The sequence below is a fragment of the Berghia stephanieae genome, chromosome 3, assembly GCF_034508935.2.
Source record: "Berghia stephanieae isolate SIO BIC M18660-M18661 chromosome 3, UCSD_Bste_1.3, whole genome shotgun sequence".
Taxonomy (NCBI): Eukaryota; Metazoa; Mollusca; class Gastropoda; order Nudibranchia; family Aeolidiidae; genus Berghia; species Berghia stephanieae.
In genome coordinates, this window is record NC_088362.1 from 21,475,712 (window position 1) to 21,485,829 (window position 10,118).

Sequence of the window (10,118 nt, forward strand, 5' to 3'; positions counted from 1 at the left end):
ATTACAACTATTAGTATGCCCACATTGATCATGCTTCTGATGTTGTTGTACAAAAATTCATACTCTTTGACAATTGCAAAATTGAGATTGAAGCTATTGCCCAGGGATACAAATTTGTTGAAATAGGGATGGAAAACCCACTTTGGAGTACGGAACAGCCAAAATGGAACAAGGCTTGCAATGAAAATAGTTGTCAAAATAATTAGTATTATTTTCGTATTCCGGTAGGAAAATATGATGGATGCTCGAAATGGGATGAGTACAGCTCCGGCCCTTTGTATGGCAAGGACTACAATTAAATCCAAACTTAAAAGATTCAAGAATCGGTTATGGGGATATGATTGGGGTAGGATAATATTATAACCTGAAAGTGCACTTGCAACGTCAAAGAAGCATAAATATGTAGTACCGGTGACGCAAGCATGAACCAGAGAGCTTAATAAATCGGAAATGGAAATGCCAAGGAGAAGCAAATTCGTACTTTCATTGGCAATCTTGTTTGTTGAAAATATTATGATGTTTAGTGCGTTTCCAAAGATCCCTGCAACAATCATAATTGTTGACAACATGTAAGATATGAATATGTCTAACCAGAATATGAAAGTACCGTAGTCATCGGAGAAGACGAATTTACTGGAGATGTTGCTTTCACAAGGAACACTTTTTAACCCACAATCATACTTGTCGCCTCTGGTATAGTTCTGGTAGCTTTTCAAGAGTAACTTGAAAAGTGGCGGGCTATTCCACACAACTATGTCAACATAGAGGTAAACGTGTGAACAAAACATCTCTTTATATGAAATCCTTGATGTTGTCAAGTGAAATCTGGAAATAACAAGAAATGAAGTGAGTAGGAAAGTGCCAGAAGACAATAGAGATTTAAAATTTCGCGGCGGCGATGGGGGCTCGAACCCGCGACCTTGCTGGTTCGACAACTCCGCCTCGCCGGGAGAGCGTGACTCTACCGTATGAGCTATCCACGATCCCCCCAAAAGATCGCTTTTAACCCTAGTCTTTTATTAGAGCCTTCTATCCCTGACTACTTGAGGTCAAAGGTTCAACAAACACACACACAAACACACACACACACACACACACACACACTCACACACACAAACGCCGCGAAGTAGTTGGCCAGCATTAAAGCTTAATAGCCAATATTCTCAACACAAACATGTAACATAGAAATCATTGATTTAGACAAAATAAGATCTGATCTCACCGAGAGACTCTATAGACCAGAAGAATTTTTTTTCCAAAAACAGCAGATACCATCTTTAGTGTAATCCGTGATATTTTTGATCACCACGCACCAAAAATCACCAAGTCAAATATTGAAAGACTGACATCACCTTGGTATAATTCAGTAAAAAATATAGATAAGTATTGAATTGTAAGCTTCAATTTATTAGACGAAGACAGATACTGTGGACATTTCGGGTTTCTCTTTATCAACAAAACAGGATAAATGAAACACTACAGACGAATGAGATAATGTGATAGTGGCGTTGTTACTGGTACTTCTATCTTTTCTGAATCCGCTCTGTGTAGGAGAGAGATTATATTTCTCCATCTTTGATCTTATTCTGTTGAATCTTATTACGCTGAGATGTTTTCTACGTGTTGAACGAAGAACAGTTGGTCTAGATTTTCTCATGGTCCTTTTTGTCTTGTTTCGTTTATTCAACAGAATTAGTTTACCGGAGCCGAGATCAAGATGTGTTTTATTTTCGAACATTCCATTAATCATATTAGCAATTGCGACTAGGTGTGGTTCAGTTAGACATTTTAGCTCCTCTGCTTTGATGGTGTTAATTCTCGGGGCCTTATGTTTGTTAAGTTGGAAAATAGCTGCAAAAACCTCAAGATCGATTATTGTTTCTTTCAGATTTGATACGGGGTATTCGAATGGTTCTATCGGTTGGTCACCTTTGTACCTATTCTCGAAATAGTTTTTAACCTTTTCAACTATTTGTTTGTCATCACAGATTACTTTACCTTCATCATCAGATATTATAGGACGACTTTCTTTTCTTTCTGTTTAATGTTTTTAACAGCTTTGAATATTTCTATATTCTCAATGGAGCGTTTAAGTTACGTAAACTTTAGGGCGTAAAGTCAATTCAAGAAACTAAATCTCCTCAAAATAAAACCAATTTTACTAGACTAGATTCCACAGAATTCTGAAGTACGTCATCTCAAAATGTATTTTGCAACATTGGCAGTGTCCATTTTAAACATTTGGGCATTTTGAGTAAGAGCACAGTTTGAATGAATATCTATGATTTACAGATGCAAAACATGTTTCTGAATGCTTTCCTGAAAGTGTCGGACATTATCATGTAAAGGAAAAAATTGAATGAGATGACAAATATGAAAATAAGTTTACCAACTGAATGGGTTATTGCAGGAAACGGAGATTTAAAAAAACTGCCAAGATATCGGTGAAAGATCATCATCACGACAGTACAGATCGTAAAGCTCAGAAAAGTAACGGTACACACAGCCACGGACATTTTCATGGCTTTGAGTTCTCTTGTTGACATTTCGGATTTTAGTTTATTACCTCCTTCTTGAGTATCGTTTACTGCTTTTAGATTTGCCCGACTTTTACTTTGCAGAATTAGTTTACGGACAGTGATTGGTATTACAACTATTAGTATGCTCACATTGATCATGCATCTCATGTTGTTGTACCAAAGTTCATACTCTTTGACAATTGCAAAGTTGAGATTGAAGGTATTGCCCAGGGATACAAATTTGTTGAAATAGGGATGGAAAACCCACTTTGGAGTACGAAACATCCAAATTGGAATAAGACTTGCAATGAAAATAGTTGTCAAAATTATTAGTATTATTTTCGTATTTCGGTAGGAAAATATGATGGATGCTCGAAATGGGATGAGTACAGCTCCGGCTCTTTGTATGGCAAGGACTACAATTAAATCCAAACTTAAAAGATTCAAGAATCGGTTATGGGATATGATTGCGGTAGGAGAATATTATAACCTGAAAGTGCACTTGCAACGTCAAAGAAGCATAAATATGTAGTACCGGTGACGCAAGCATGAACCAGAGAGCTTAATAAATCGGAAATGGAAATGCCAAGGAGAAGCAAATTCGTACTTTCATTGGCAATCTTGTTTGTTGAAAATATTATGATGTTTACTGCGTTTCCAAAGATCCCTGCAACAATCATAATTGTTGACAATATGTAAGATATGAATATGTCAATCCAGAATATGATAGTACCGTGGTCATTGTCGGAGAAGACGACTTTACTGGAGAGGTTACTTTCACAAGGAACACTTTTTAACCCACAATCATACTTGTCGCCTCTGGTATAGTTCGCGTAGCTTTTCAAGAGTAACTTGAAAAGTGGCGGGCTATTCCACATAAGTATGTCAACATAGAGGTAAACGTGTGAACAAAACATCTCTTTATATGAAGTCCTTGATGTTGTCAAGTGAAATCTGGAAATCAATATTAAGATAAATGAATTATCCATCAAATACTCGTATATGCAGCTCATCTTCACGATTTCACCAGATTCAATGCTTTATTTATTCCGCCAGCAAGCCATTAAAACAAAACTTCCATTTTATACAGTACAAGTGGCCTTAGCCGTCAATACTTTCTGTGATTATTTACTCGCTGACCATTATACCCGCTATCGTGTAGGGCAGCAACGAAGGACCTCCATCTTCCTCTGGTCGTGTCCATCATCTTCAGCGAGCTCCATGTCTACTACCACTCTCTCATCTCTCCCTCCACTGTAGCACTGCTATATTTTCTGTACTTGTTTCTAACTAGTTATTCATTAACACTCGAGTTGAGTACGGTAAACCGACTCAAGTACTTGACTAAAGTAAAGGCCAGGGTTTTATAATATCATTTATTAGTTTAGAGGGTAATGTCATGTTTATAAAACATTCCCTAACGGATCTTTTAGGGATGAATCAATATTCTCGTTATAGACCAAACCTAGCATAGCTTGACTGTTTTACAAGACGAGACCTTGTGCTACTGAACCATAAAAAGGAGAAAAATTAATCGATACCTGGGGAAATCTAAATTTTCTGGCATAAAGGATTCAACAGATTAGATCAAGTTTGTAAACGACAAGCAAATATTTTTTGTTTTATAAGGGTTAACCTAAAAATTAATTTCTGAAACTAAAATGAGCTGAACACCACGGATTAAGAGAGTGACAGATAAATAGTCACTTGGCTGTCAGAACTCTGATCGAATCTTGTAAATCTTCAATACAATATCGATCTATTAAAACTAAATACAAATGAAAAAAAAGCATTAATACAGATGCAACACACTTATACATAAATGTGGAATCGGATAAGTTAACAAATTGTGTTTAGCAGACGACAAAAGTCTGTTGAGTTGACAAACTGATTATTCCGACTGGGCAGATAAAATAAAATGAGTTAAAACATGACCGAAACCAGGTTTTTGTTTTTGCTTTGCTGACAATGTATTCCAATGATGGGATAGTTAAAATTAAAGGAGCTCACTCATATTTATTCATCCCTAAATTATCAAGATCCGTTAGAAAATGTTTTATAAACCTGAAATTATGCCGCTTTAGCTAAACGAATATGTTATACATGTTATTTTGCTGTTAAAAGCCAACCTGCCCCTTCATTGGAAAAAGACAATCTGCATGAATGATCAAATTCTTTTCACGAAAGTGTGTATTTCCTACACCAGTGTATAGATGACACAGGCGTGCAACAAATCTTTAAACCAATTAAATTAATTAATTAAAGGGAATAAAAGAAGTTTTAAAAAACAAGCATACCAAGAAATATAAAATATTATTAGCTAAGTTTGTCCATTTTTACTAGTTACAACCAGCAGCATCTATAAGAAGTGGAGAGTTACATCTCTTGTGACGTTCGAGTGGAATTTCTGAGTGTCGGTAATACACAGATTTTTTTTTTGCATACTAGTGTAGGGAATATACAAATCCTTTTTTAAATAGCCAAGGCCCGAGCATGACGCTCCAGCAGATCTTTCGAATACATTTGAGTTAACTCTCTCCTTACCGAACATTTTCAGGATTTTTCCAAAATGTCATAGCTATTCAACACAAAAATTAATTTCTTTACACTTTAACCTAGAAGCAAAAAGAACATACTATACATAATTATGTGCAGAAAAACAAGCATTACAAAACAGCATCAAGTTCTTATAACTATAACAATGATTTTTCTCCAAATTTTGTGATTTAAAAAATTAATCTGAAAAAGAAAAATGTCCATTAAATCGTAACGAATGTGACGATTTTCCTGTAGTTGGTATTGAGAGGGTTAACGGGTGATGGAATCACATTCAATTTTAAAAAGGTTTGCAAGTTACCCGTACATCAGTATGTAAATAAATGGTTTTATAATGGACTTCGTTAAAGCATAGACGTTTAGATTATATTTTTATAAATGACATTCTTATGCCTTTTTACAAGAAGCAGAAATTAAAGACATTATCTTTACAGATCATAGAGCAGTTATATCGAAATATAGATTAATATCTTTCAATAAAGGACCTTCATTATTCAAAATAAATGCATCAATCTTGAGTGACTTAAAATATATAACATTGATGAAACAAAAAATCCAAATTTGCTAGGAAGAAAACAAAAGGTTGGATCCTCATGTAAGGTAGGAATGTGTTAAAATGAACGTCAATTAATTTAATAAAGACTACTGCAAATATAAACATCGTGATAAATTAGATACTTATAATGAATAAATAAGTGCCCTTGATAATCTACTATCCTAATCATCATCATCATGTAGTTCCATATCTGAAGCAGACGTCGGAGGTCATCTTCCGCCAAGCTGATCTATCTCTTGCCAATTCTATTAAAGCAGCGCTACCTTTCTCAGCTTCATCTGTTCAAGTTCTTATCCCTTTCAAATACGTTATTCTTTGTCTTCCTCTTATTCTTTTTCCATTCATCTTTCCAGTCAAGGCGAGTACTTCCAAACCAGGGTGGCGGATAATGTGTCCTAAAAATTCCATTTGGCGTTTGATGATTTTTGTTATCAGTGATCTTTTTCTGTTTGCCATTTCTAAAATTTCTTCATTTCTTTTCCTTTCCATCCATGACTATCCTAATACCACTGATTTTGTTATCACAAATAATTGAATTGCATAAAATTTGAAATTTAAAATATTGAAAAATACAATGGGTGCCACAATAAGAATAGGCACCAAATAGATAGAGGAATGAGAGAAATCCAATAGATCAGGGCTATGAACGATACACTTTTTATAAATTTAAAGATGATAAAATAGGTATGTTATAAATTAACAGGAAATCCTATAAATTATTGGGAAATATTATTCAGAACTATACACCGAACTGAAGAAGACGAAGCAATAGAAATGTTGAGTGACGAGTATGTAAAAAAATATCAATATACAGAATATAAAAAGTGAAGATAAAGAATTATGTGAGACACTTATTACGTTAGATAAAATTAGGAATGCTATGGATAAAAAGAAAATATGGATCATCCCCAGGGCCAGTCCAGTAGAATTTGACAAAGTTTTTTGGGATGAAATTAAAACGGCGATGTTCTACTGTTTTGAGTTTAGTCTTAGAAAAATATGCTTAGTTATAGTCAAAGAAGGTGGGTAATAGCGTTAATACCGAAAAAAAAAAACAATTTATGGAGAAGATTTAGACCTATAACTTTAATAATGATTATAAAATACTGGCAAAAACCTTGACAATTATTCAAAGCAGTAATACGTTATCTAATTAGCAATGACTAAAACCGATATCTTTGTGGAAGAAAAATTACTCATAGTTTGAGATTCAATAGAATAGGAAAAAGAAATAAATTAATCCTCGTTAATATTATCAATTGATTATATAAAAAAAAACTTTTCGTTACTAGATATATCACCAACTTTTTTATTAAACACTTTTGATTACTTTGGATTTGGAGATTATTTCAAGGGTTTACCATTCTCAATAATACTCATAATATGAGTAAAGAGAGGTGTTAGACAAGGCTGTCAGATATCTCCTTTAATCTTTATTCTAGGAGTTAGAAAAATGGCATCTAATGTAAGGCAGGAGAGAAGCATTCAAGGAATACAATTAGCTAACACAAGAAAACACAAAAACAATATGCTGATAATACAACTTTTTTTTCTAAAGGATTAATAAGTTTAAAACACTTTCTGAGTGAAGGAAATACACAGTGTTTAAATAAAAGTAAATCTAAGATTATATAATTGAACAAAAATCAAAACTTTAGAAAAGATTTAATGCTCAACATTTAAATTATAGAGGATTTAAAAAAAATTGGAGTAATATTCAGTTTCAAAATGCAGCTACTGACAATAAAAATAATTGGATTCAAACATTGAAAACATAAAGAAAATGCTTAAATTATGAAAAAAGAGACCTTTCTCTGATAGGAAAAAGAAACATAATCAAATCCTTTGGTACTTCCAAGTTAGTCAATACCATGCAGAGTATTTCAATTTCTGTATTAAAAAAGACTATGTGTAACAATATAAGGTATGGAGGCTTGAATGTGATCGACATAATATCTCTACAAAACCCCTTTCTCATTAACTGAGGACAAAAGTTATATGACGGACAAAATTTGCAATTGGAAAGTAGTATCTAATTATTTTTTTAGACGCATAAGAGGGGGGAAGGGGGCTTTGGAAGCAAATGTAAACAGCTCGCAATTCAAAGGGTTAAAACATTCCTCAGGAGCATCAAAGTATTGAAATTCGCCCGATGAACCAATTTTGAACAGTGATAAAGTTAAATTAAAGGGTAAACTATTGTTTTCTACTAGCCTAATAGCAAAAAAAAGTGTTTAACGTTTTTAAGCAAATACATATCTATTTAAGGCATATGCCGATAGGGGACTTTCAAGATATATATGCGAATTATAATAGAATAGAATTTGAGTATAGCGCAGTCAAAAGTGCTTTATTACATCGAAAATTTTCAAATTTAAAAGATTTAAGAACATTTCAAAAATAGAGCATTATTCAAAATCATTCTAGAAAAGAGCTAGTCTACACCAAAGGATTCGAGGAGAGGGATCAAAAGAACATATTAAGGGCTTTTGGAAGAAATAAAGCATAGAGATACTATCAAAATACTGGATAATATCTTATTTATTTACAAACGAATCTAGATCAAGGATTTTACAATAGAAAATTATGCATAATATATGCCCTTCCAATATTTGGCTTTATAAGATTAAAATTGCAAATGCAAATAAAAGCCAATAGTGTCATGAAATAGGATACACTGAGCAGTTCTCCTTTTATTGTAAATCGTTAAAATCACTATGGCGGGAGTTAGAAAACATAAGTAACTCTAAGATAGGGAAACAAGTACAAATTGATTTGAAAAGAGTAATGGTGGGATTAATTGATTACAGTGGAATCGATGAAACGAATTGTATGTGAATAAGTCATGTGATTCTCGTTTGGAAAATCGTTATCTCTAAATTCAAATTTCGCCCAAAAATATTCATTAGCTCTATTAAGACCCGATATGAGGAGTGAAAAATTAATATAAAATCTATTCTCCTTCTTCTTCTTCTTCTTCTTCTTCTTCTTCTTCTTCTTCTTCTTCTTCTTCTTCTTCTTCTTCTTCTTCTTCTTCTTCTCCTTCTTATTATTATTATTATTATTATTATTATTATTATTATTATTATTATTATTATTATTATTATTATTATTATTATTATTATTATTATTATTATTATTATTATTATTATTATCATTATTATTATTATTAATAATAATAATACTATTAATATTAATGTCATTGACTGATTAATCGGTCCCTTATTTGTACACTCAAATTACTCCGCATAGGGTTGGAGCTCATCCTTATTTATCACTTCTTTGTAAAGGCAAAGGAACAAGTCATACTAAATCTTATATCTAAAAGACCACCAGTTCGGCATAAAAAAAATACCTATTTTTTTTGCACAAGGGTAAATACTGAAAAGTTTGAGAGTAAAATAGCTCACGAGCATACATAATATAATTGTTCCATATGCACAGTATGCCACTTTAACTTTAACCTTGATATTGTGAACTTCCAAAATAACGACTGTGAAATTGAGTTTTCTTCTCAATCAGATGATAATACAACTTACATCAATTTATATTTTTTATGGTGTTAAGAGGAAAATAAAAAAATTGAATTCGTCGGACTGCTAGCATAAAATTATCTGCACAATTTTGACTTGATTCCAAATGCAAATTATAAAGGTAAATCAGACCCCCCCCCCCCCCTAAGAAAAAAAACCCCAACATAATAACATAAAGTTATAAATTCCTTCATCCCTGGGGAAGCAGATCAAGCGGAATTCGTAAGGGGAACAGTTTATTTGGTTAACATGGTGCATTTGACGGTCAGTGCTCTAGAAGCAAAATCAACAAAATTTTTACAGATTGAACATCAGCAAAATTGAACCATCTTAGATAGTTTCAAGGGATGATTTACTCGCAAATCATAAAGGTAAATCAGACCCCCCGCCCCCACTAGAAAAAAAAACATAAAGTAATAAATTCCTACATCATACGGGGAACCAGATCAAAAGTTTAAAATAATTTTTGATAAGATCAGGGACGGTACATTTGTAGGTACGTGTTCCAGAAGCAAAGTCAACAAAATGCTTACATCTTGGACCTCAACAAAATCGAACCATCTTAGATAGTACCTTTGATGAAAGATGTGACCGTATGTGACGTACTGAAGTTAAGATATTAATCGAGTTATGTAGACTTTGGGTTTTCTTTTTTTTAATCTTTACTTGGCAATGCATAGATATAGGTTTGAGAAAACAGGAATCTATTGATTTAATTCCCTTTGTTATTTAATATCTTTTAATTGTGTCAAAATATAGCCATAAAAGAGTACCATTAATATTATTGATTTGTCCCTCTTTATTAAAGTAGTACTCGCAAATAGATATATATTTATAACAGAAGAGAACCAAAATTAAAAAATCGATATACATCAATTTCACAGGAAGCTGGTTTCAAAGAAGACATTTAACGTATGATCCTATCAAAATTGTATAATTAGATGACAAGGGTAC